The 10,482-nt window shown below is 41.8% G+C and overlaps 1 long non-coding RNA gene across 1 annotated transcript; it reads right to left on the bottom strand.

The window, feature by feature from the left end:
• Window positions 1-2,587: 2,587 nt before the first annotated feature.
• Window positions 2,588-9,243, bottom strand: LOC116385170 (uncharacterized). The gene is made up of 3 exons (XR_004212849.1): window positions 8,902-9,243; window positions 4,240-4,339; window positions 2,588-3,712 (listed from the first exon to the last, which is right to left on the bottom strand). It is a non-coding gene; the product is annotated as an uncharacterized LOC116385170 (long non-coding RNA).
• Window positions 9,244-10,482: the final 1,239 nt, after the last annotated feature.

Here is a 10,482-nt window from a genome sequence, read left to right as displayed (position 1 = left end):
ATCAAAGTCGAGGTTATATGTTGCTTCATTTGGCACATTTTTTGGCAGAAATTATGCGTTTGCTATCATAAAAATGAGAAGTGGTTGTCAGCACAGCACCACTGTCAGTGACAGGTTTGATATTTACCAGCATTTATATCTGCAAATGTTGGATTCAAATCAACTCAATTTTTCCCTTCAGTGGAATCACTGCAATCGTTGGATCGCTCGTGGAGGTAAAGGACATTTTCACGGTGCAACTCTGATGTGCAAAATCACGCCATCAAAATATTTGATTTTGTCTATTGCCAGGTAGGTTTTCACAAACAAAGAATTTGTCTTGCTATATTGCTGGATATCAATAAACAAAACAAGAGAAAGAGGACAGATGCAATAAAAAAACAAATACTGCAGAAGCCAATACATTGAGTTAGATATGAAGACATGGCGTTAATGTGATGTGCAGTGTCCATGGGGTAGGATGAGTCAGTGTCAGTGGGGGTCCCGGGCCTTGTTAACAAGACCAGCTGCAGCTGTTGTTGCAGCGTGTGCTTTGGTCTTGATGGACTGCAGCCTCCTGCCTGGCCATTGGCCAGTTGAAAAGTGTATTGGAATTGTTAAATCTCAAAGATGCACACAACCAGTTTCGATGAGTGTAACAAAGAATGTAAACGGTTATGTCACCAAGCTCCTGGTGTCTAAAATTTGCAGCCACCGCTGATCTGACTGGGCGTTTGCTAACATTGTTTTTCAATGTGGGTTTACAAAAAGAAGAGAAAATCTTGCAGCGAAAAATACTTTTTTTTTTTTCTCTGCAAATAAATGCGTCAACCAATTAAGTTGTTTAATCATGTGACGACACAGAGGCTCAGAAGTCCGATCCAACACAGCAAACTTTATTATTCCTTTGAAAGTTGACAAAGGCAAGAAAATTCAGATCCAATAACTCCGTTCTCACCTTCCACAATAAAAGCCCGAAACAAATGCATTCATATAAAACGTGCTTCAGTAAGATATGATTCTCTCCAATCTCATTGCCCAAAACTTGATGTAGTTTATTACCTTCATCCAAAAGACGTGGCAACAAGTTCACAGTGGAGAAGCTGATTTATGCCGGAATAAACCCAATCACATTCTGTCGCTTTTACTGACCTCAAATAGTTGTTTTTCAGTGGGCCTCCAAACTGCAAAGTGGTAGTCACCCCATCCATTTACTCATTTTTAAATCATCGCTGCAGGTACATTCTGAATTCACCGCCCACACTGTTTTCGGGCATTGTGAGCGCTGACACCATCTGGCATTAAGTGAAGCATTCTGAGAGATGTGGCTTCTGCGTGGTTGTCTGACTGCCAAGGGCGACCTGGGGCAAGTGCTTTTGTAGCTGAAGATATGTTTACAGTGTCTAATAGATCGGCGCCGGGCCAAGAATCTGAGCGTCCACCTGAGGCCACAGACTTGAGGGTCAAACAAGTCAGCGGAGTGAAATGTTCAAGTTTAATCAGCAAATTGTGAAGCCTTGAAGGGCGATCAGAACATTTGAGCCCATGAGCAAATGTATTTGCAGGTGTTAGAAGGAGGGGAGGGTGAGGGGGTGGAGACATGTTTGTGATTTCCCTGTTTTTACTGCAGTTCTACTCTCTTAATACAACTGCCAAGTCATTTCCTGATGATGGTTCATTTTAATGTCAAAACTCCCCGTCTGCTAGCTTGTAAAAAAATGTCCACGCTGGGTATCATCTATTTCCTCGAGTCCCAATCCCCATAAAACACGTTGCTTCCCCTCCCCCTCGCCCCGCGCACAGGTGACAAGCTAAAATGAGAGATAGCTTCATATAGCTAATTGGATTAGTGCTTAAGGCACTACAATAACGGCTGAATTTAGAGAGGCAGGCGGAGAGAATGAAGGAGTGGGCTGCTGAGTGGTGGAGCCAATTTTCCAGTGAAATGAGCTTTGCTCCAGGTGAAGAGGGAACTCCTGCGGAGAAATAGAGAGGCTCTGTGTTGGAGGATTTTATGCTACCAGACGCAGTAATGTGTCACAAAATTTACATTCACGACATTACACGAAGGGGCGCACGGTTGTACGTGACGTGTTTTTATACTGTCGTATCATTTATACCAATGAAGAGAATTAATCTCTGAGATTGTTTCCGTTTATGTTATGATTATGGAGAACACTTGATGTATCATAGATTCATATTTAAAGGTATTTTGGTATAACTATAAAGCAAGGAATCTCTGTCTTTCTCTGTGTTCTTTGCATATCTCGATCTGTTTATCCACACTTGGTGGGTGTATTGCGGGGGACCCAATGGAGGGGGTCGTCTAATTTGGTGCAAGGGGGACACTAGGGGGCAGAACTTCAGTGAAACTATGATTATTCAGTTTTTAGAGGCGAGTTCTACCATTGTATTCTGTTAAAAGGCTTCCTCAGTATTCTGATCAGGGCAGAGTGACGGAGGCAGTAAAACAGCATGGCATAGTGGCAGATTACACATGGAGTCCATTCAAGAACTATGAAAAAATATCTTAATTAGCACATTGGCCTAAAACCTCCCCACGCTCTTTAAAAACTCGTTCCACTGCAGCGTTCATTATATTTGGTGGTTCACCTGCAGCCACCTTTTCTGCTAATTTTGTTGACATTCTCTCAGTTCACCACTCGTGACTACCTATAAATCTGCACAAAGCACCCTGAACGCTGGCAGCGCCAGATGGTAGCAGGAGGTAAGATGTTTGCAAAGTGTGAATATACAGAATTTATGTAACCTGATAGACGCACACACTGCATACTGGTATTTACAAATGAGTGTGTGATGCCTCACAGAGCAGGAGCAAGAGAGGCAAAAGGTTTGAGGGAACAGTTTTGAGTTTAAAAAAAACTCAGTACCCTGCGATGTCAATCCTACTACACAGGTGAGAGGAAGGACCCATTTTGTGGAATATGGCCAAACATATCATTGGTGGAAACCACACAAATTGTGGGGTCAGTTTGAGGCACAGTATAAAACATGACATGAAATAGAACATTGTTGTAATGGAGAAGACATGGATGTGTGGCCTTGCTGATTTATCTGATGAGGGAAGCAATTGAACACTTCTGCGCTGATTTGTGGGTATTCTTCATGCCCTGTCCACCGAGATCAATATGGTGTCAGTGCTATGGCCTTAAATTACTGTTAGACGCTCATTACGAAGCAAAGCTCAATAGAGTTGAGGGTGTCGGTATAGGGTTTGTTAATGTGTGTGTGTGTGTGTGTGTGTGTGTGTGTGTGTACAGTGCACATGTGAGTGCATTTTTCTGAAGTGCCTGCCAATAAACAACAAGGCCATGAGGTAGTTTGAGATGCAGAGGTTTAATCAACCAGAGGCATGATCTCTCCCTCTCAAACAAACACATAGAACCAAAAGGGAAAAGAACAAACTCTCCTGGAAGTTACTTCCTGAAACCACAGGTCTCTTGGTACACAATGTAATATATATAGCAAATAACGTTGCAGTGCAGATAAAACATGAAATAGCACGTCTACAATGGGATGATCAAAGGCCAGAAAAAGCAATAAAAGAAGTCCGTCTATCCATCAACGGGCTGCTGAACACCCAGAATGATCTCCGTCTCAGGTGGACTGGATGCCTGACGGAGACTCTCCTCTCTAAATCACTTGGCTGCTCTCTTATTTCCTGGATGACTGGACCGTTTCTCCCCTCAGCCATGTACAAATCAAGCAACTTCTGAAAGGGAAACTTCACCAGTCAGTCAATGGTGAGTCACATTTATGTACTATTGATTTTTTTTCTTTCTTTTTTTGCTCACAGTCGCATCAGTGCATCTTACAAGGCTTTAGGAATTAATGTTCACTTTGTAAACATAATAGCATTTCTACACTGGCTTGCTTTTTACTTTGAAATGGAACGTTTTTTTTAATGCGTTTACCATAAACTAAACTACCATAAATTACTATATTCCTTAACATATATTTTTCCAGATGGCTACCTTATTGAGCCCCGCTCCCATTCCTTACTCCTGCTAGCCCTGTCAATCTTTCCCTTCTTTCTCGACACAAATAGACCACTTAACAGTGTTAACAGTGGCAGATTTACCTCTTGAAACTCGTAGTAATTTCTTTTAAACAGGCTGTTGATCAGACACCATGTTTACCGACAGTCTACAAGGCAACTTGAAATGCAAGACACACCACATGTGTATCCGTTGGATAACGTGTCCAACACCAGCCTCCTGTTCCCCTTGACGAGCATACCTCCTCGACAGTATCCGGCTATCGGGCCGCCTTGCTCTCCCAGAGCTGTCACATGGCTGCTGGGCTGCTTGGCTGTCACGACGACACGAGTGAGACCGTCCTAATGAGAGATAAGAAGAGAGAAGAGAGATCACCCGGTTACAGACGGCTCACGCTGGGAGCTAGAGAGCAGCTGTAAAAATCTACTTTTTAATATATTCAGTAGAGCTATTCTCAAGTTGCATTAAATTTAAAGCACTTAATCATTCCAAGTAAACAGGCTTTTGTTTGTGTTCAGAGTTTCTCACGGAACACCGTGTGCATCCAGCCTCGCAAACACGTTGAATGCCTTTCATACCGCCATAAAGCATTTGCCAAAAGGGTTTTTATGTTCATTTTTTTCAGCAAACTTACAGTCTTCTCCTCTTTCATTGGTGCAATGCTAGCTTTTCTTTTTTTCTGCGTTCTGCAGAAATGTGTATCGTGTTACATTACTAACAATATGGTGACCTCCACATTATGCATTGCTTAACACTGCCGCTATTAGTTAAAACACAAGAGTTTTAGTTTATGTATTGAAAAGTTGCATTTCATTTATGAATGCTTGAGTGTATGAATGGAGGCAGCACAAATTAATAACTGCTAGAACCAGATGGCTGTTTTCACATAAATAATTTAATTTTCAGACCATTTATGTTGACAACAAAGATAAATCTCGAATAAATACTGGTTAAATTGTCCATCTTGCCTTTTTTTTCAAGCTTTTGAGACAAATTCAAAATTAAACATCAACCATTTATGAAGAGTTTATAGTAAATATGTTTAGATAAAGAGTTTTAAAAGTATACGTGCATATATTTTTGAGAACTTTTGCTTGCAAAGATGGTATTGCTTTTCGTATCACACGTGCACCTCCCTCCATATACTTTCACTGTATTGCTGTTATTACAGAACTACACACTTCCACACTCCCTCTATTAAATATTTAAACTGGTGAACAGTTCACTGTGCAATTAAAAGGCCTGAATTTGTAAAAGCCACAACCGACCCAGGCTGTGAGACAGAGGTTTGTCTTTGGATTCTGGAGGTGTTAAAATGTTTCTATGGTTGACGCTTCAGCGTGCTCTATTTATGCTAAAGATTCATATCTGTTGTCACAACACGTCATTGAGCCCAGTTGCTCACGTCGGAACATTTTGGAAACACCATGTTGCCAAAAGAGCACAGCGCATTCGGCGTAATTAGGATTTTGTTTGGCTGTGTCTCCGAAGCTTGTTGCCTCTGTAGATAATCCTTAAAGGCTACACAATGTGTTTGTCTGAGCTATGGGAGAACTGTGAACTCAAGCCTGGGCCCGTAAGCTGCCACAGAAGAAAATGAATGAACACCCACATTCACAACAAAGCAGACTTTAAGAGAGAAGCACGGAGAGAAAAACAGAGGATATATGTGGCTGTTCAAGTGATGACACGTAGCATAGCTGCCTTCCACAGCAGATAAATTACTTTGGACACTGCTAAATCTCAGCCCTGCATTGTGCAGCCATTGTAGTTTATTTTAAGATCATTGCTGTAACTTTTTGGCATGTGTATATTGTGGATTTGCACCTCATTTATGACCTTTATTGTTTAGATTTTGTTTTCGTTGCACTTAATTATCTAACACCCCTTCCTAATTTGTACTGCGACGGCAGCACAACAATTTACTTTGTGATGAATACAGTTTTATCTCATCTTAAGAAACTGTAAAATCTGTGAAAAGTGCAAGAAGTTTAATGCTTTTGTCTTTCTTTTTTTTAATTAATTTTCATTTATTATAATTCCAACGGATAAAATAAAATACACTTGTTCTTTTTCTTGCTGCGAGTTAGATGAGATGATCGACACCACTCTCATGTCTGCAGGCAAATAAAGACTGGAAACGGGGGGGGGGGGGAAAGAGCTAGCTTGGCTCTTTCCAAAGCAAATAAAAGCAGCCTACAAGCACATTTAAAGCTCACTAATTAACCCGTTCTGTGTTTTTTGTTGAATCTGTACAAAAACGTAACTGTCAACACAAGAAAATGTGGTGTACAGTGGGTTACGTGAAGGACTATTTTTTTGGCAAGGAGCAGCAACTACCAACGTAACGATATGAAAGTGGTATTGACCTTTTCGTCTTAACTCTAAGCAAGACAGTGAATTTTGAAGAAAGAAGATTTGAAAGTTTGTATACTTGTATAAGTTTGTGTACTTTATATATCCGATAAATGTTGAATATTGATTTCCTCTTACCTCTGAAATCTGTTAATATTCATTGTCCATGTAGGCTAACAGCGTTGATGCTGCCAAACCTTCGCAGGTGAACCCATTGATTTCCATTTAATAGTTGATGACTTTGTGAGTTTGGGGCTCATTAAAACAACAGCGTGATGCAGATTCACAGTTTAGCGCCGTCAAAACCGGCATCTATGACCTCCAAGGACCACTGCATTTAACAGGGAACTGCCTCTCATTACTTATCCTTTATCTGCTGTCTCATTATACCCGTGTTCGGTTTTTTGAATTTTTTCAATGCAAATCTTCTGCTTAAATCAGCAGCTTTGTGTTTACAAAGGCGGGGGGGGCAAAAAAAAAAAGACTTCCTATTAGTGTTGAGAAATCTGGGCACTTGTGGAAGTAGTCAGGGTGTAAAAAGGGGGAAAAATAATATTTCCATCTATAAGTGCTGCGTTTTTCAGTTATGTATGATTTGTATGAGAGAGACTTCCTGAAATCTTTGCAGCTCAGCATCAGGTCTGCAGTAAACGTGTATGTGCTGATACGCCTTCCTGGATGGTGGATGATAGCTCATGTGTCATCACTGCAGGCCTATCACTCGCTGCGTTTTCCCCTGCGGTGTGAGCCAATATGTTCAGTAGACATAGATGTGGGCATTGCCTAATGGAATCCAGAGTCAGCGTGGCCGATACCATCACCAAGTCACACTGCCAAGCCTCGATAACACCAGGCTCTCTCCCTCTCCGGAGCAATGGCAAGTGTCCTGGAGAGCCCTGCAGGATGTTACATATTAATATTTCTCGACATTTGCTGGGTGATAAGCAGCCTTGGAATGAATATTTCTTTTCATGAAACCACTTCGGCGCAGCGTCTAAATAGAAGACAATCTCTTCATGGGCCTGTATCTGAAAACAAATGCTCTGTCCTCAGTAACCTGTACTTCTTAAAGATGCGTCACCACATGGAGAGGGAAAAAAAGGGAAGGTAGGGTTAGAATAGGATCCGTATGGACACCACATTGTGATATGTGGCGTTGAAGAAATAGTTTGACATATTTAGAAGTATTCTCATTCACTTTATTGCTAAAAGTTTAATGAGCAGCTCAGTAACACATATTTTTGTGGTAAATGGCAAATGTGAAGCTACAGCCAGGAGACAATTGGCTTAGCTTAGCTTAGCATAAAGACTGGAAACGTGGGAAATGGCTAGCCTATCTCTGTGCCAATGTAACAAAGTCGGCCGACTATACATTTAGAGCTCTCTAACAACTTATATCTCTTTTTGTTTCATCTGTGCAAACTCCGAAGTTTCCAAAGAGAATTTGCCATTTAATACAATTATGCTAAGTTACACTAACCAGCGGCTAGTCAGCTATATATTCACCACACATGTCATGAGAGTGGTATCAATCTTATCATTTAAGAAGATTGATTTCTATGCTTATTTGCTAAGAAAGCAAATAAGCATATTTCCCAAAATGTCAAATTATTCCTTTTATGGAAAGAGTCTCTTTTTAAACAGCTATGAGCCACATAGTCACCAGATATAGAGACCTGGGTGTGTGTGGGTGGGCATGTTTTACCCATATTATGGGGACATAAATTGTTTACACAGTCACTTAAAGTGTTGTAAGGATTAGGCAGGTATACCAATTATGGTTCGGGTACGTCTCTAGAAAATGAATGTGAGTCAATGTAATGTCCCCAAAAGTCATGAAAACACGACTGTGTGTGTGTGTGTGTGTGTGTGTGTGTGTGTGCACCTGCGTGCCACAGAGCAGTCACATCTAAATGTGAAATTTAGAGTGAAGCGAATACAAACCACGCAGATCTTCGTGTCCCCCGTCTCTCTGCCCAGTGAAAAATTCATGTTCTATTTCCCCATCAAATATGAATTGCGGTTATAAGATCACATTTAAAATTCCATGTCACAGCTCATGCATTCCCAAATACTTTTTTGGTAACATTGTCCGGGTTTATTTCTGGAGCATAACTGGTGGAAGTAGTTCACAAGTGTGTTTCTTCACGTCCAGAAAATGTGAAGGTAGACCGGGACAAAAGAAGCTATGGCTGTTTTTAAACGCAGAAATAATGAAACATGGCGATGGAGGTGTTTTTCAAATGTGTGCTTCAGTTAGAACAGCGCTGCGAGAGTCGCCTGATCACTCGTGGTGGGCTGGCATAAGGGAACGAGGCATGTGTCATATCTTGTTTAAGCAGCCTGATGCAGTGTGTGTGTCGGTGGATGGATCACAGCTACTCCTCAGCCCCTCGTTGCAGCTCATGTTGTCGAACGGTCGCCCCACCCCTCCCCCCATGCTGTTAACTGGCTGGGAAATTTTCCCGCCAGATACCATGACGACGACTGTCATCCGCACTTTGCACCGCAGCAAATGGAGGTCATCTGAAGAGATGGCACCCCTTACCTCTCACCGTCGCTGCCATGGCTACGCGAGCCAGGGAAGACTCTCTCTCAGCCCTCCGCCGTCCCAGCATGCAGTTCACCTCTCAGCGGGCTGAAGCCATGCATCCGTTCCCACGTACATATGCTCCTGCAGAGGAATTCAGGTGCCAAGAGACTAGCACAGCATGTGCTTGCATCTCTTTCACATCCAAGTCCTTGGGGATTTACATATCCAAGTCCCGCCAGCTCGGTGTAGAAATCCACCGGAGAAAAAAAATGAAACGCAGGAAGCTGCTGCAAAAAAAAACGAGTTCAGCTGTCCTCTCTTGGCGAGTAGCCCACGGCATGAAATGATCCAAACACATTAATTATTCATCACAATCAAGTAAAGATTGCATATCTCTGATGTGTGTGCATCCACAGGGTCCTAGTGCCTTCAAAGTCCAGAGTTGCTGGCAAAATGTTAAGGATTTATCTGTTTGTGTTTGTGTTTTTGTTTCGACTTTTTCATCCGTGCTTGGATGTTCCCAGGTTATACATCAAACTTTCAGTTCATGAAACGCCACTCTTTCCAGTTTGACCGTAGCACTTCATACACACATTTTCATGAATGTAAAATGATTGATTTTACTATTAAACTGAACTGGAAAAGGCCAAGCGGTGCTCCCTACATGAATACCCTTCTCTTGTGGGCTCAATGGTGCTTGACCGAGCTACTGTGTGTCTGGTGCTGAAGGCAGTAAATACCTGGAGTTGGAGGGCTGTGATGGGATTGGGGGGGGGGGAATAACAATGTACAGCCTCAGGTATGGAGATCATTGCCAAAGTCAGTCAGGAGAAAAAATCTTTGTTTTTTCTTTTTGCTCTTCTTTCAATAATAAATACAAGATAACTGATGCTATTGCAGCATCTACGCTAACTATGCTAGCCGACATTGTTTTGTCGTCTCTCCGTGTCGTCTCACACACCTAAACCCAGCTGCCGTGCAAGACAAAGAGATGCATGCCCAGCAGAAAAGCCTACATTTCTGGTCTGGAGGGAGAAACGCAGACTTTTAAACACTATGAAAGAAAAAAGTAAAAATACTCTTACAATAATAAAAGTATTCAAAATACAGAAGCATCAGCAATTTCCCGTTTGATTAATAAAAGTAAGTGTACTTGTTCTGCAGAAAAATGACCCATATACGTACGGAAAAAGAGAAAAAGATTAAAACCACATTTTAAAACTGAGTAATTGTGCCGAGCATTCTTACAAGCCTTCAATATTGCATTCAGCTAATGACGGTGAGGACTGTACCAGATGAATTGACAGTGACAGTGGAGCCAAATTGCGTCGCAAAAAGAATCGAGAGCACGAATGACAAACCGAATCAAATATTAAACGCATTCAAAAGGGGGATAACACTGGCAGTGACAGCGTAATCAATCCACATTTTGAGCTGATCTATTATGTAACGGCTCAGACAAAAGAACACAAATGAAGAAAGAAGTCGATCTCTCCTCCGCTGCGAGAGAGCCGTGTTCCTTTCACTCTTTCCTCCTGTCCCAACTCATTTCTTAATGTTTCCCACCTCTTTCTGCTTCTCCTCCAGATCACTTCC

This window comes from Anarrhichthys ocellatus, unplaced genomic scaffold (genome assembly GCF_004355925.1).
Source record: "Anarrhichthys ocellatus isolate YVR2014 unplaced genomic scaffold, GSC_Weel_1.0 scaffold10, whole genome shotgun sequence".
Classification (NCBI taxonomy): Eukaryota; Metazoa; Chordata; class Actinopteri; order Perciformes; family Anarhichadidae; genus Anarrhichthys; species Anarrhichthys ocellatus.
Note: the sequence above shows the minus strand (reverse complement) of the source record. Positions and strands in the feature narration are given on the sequence as shown.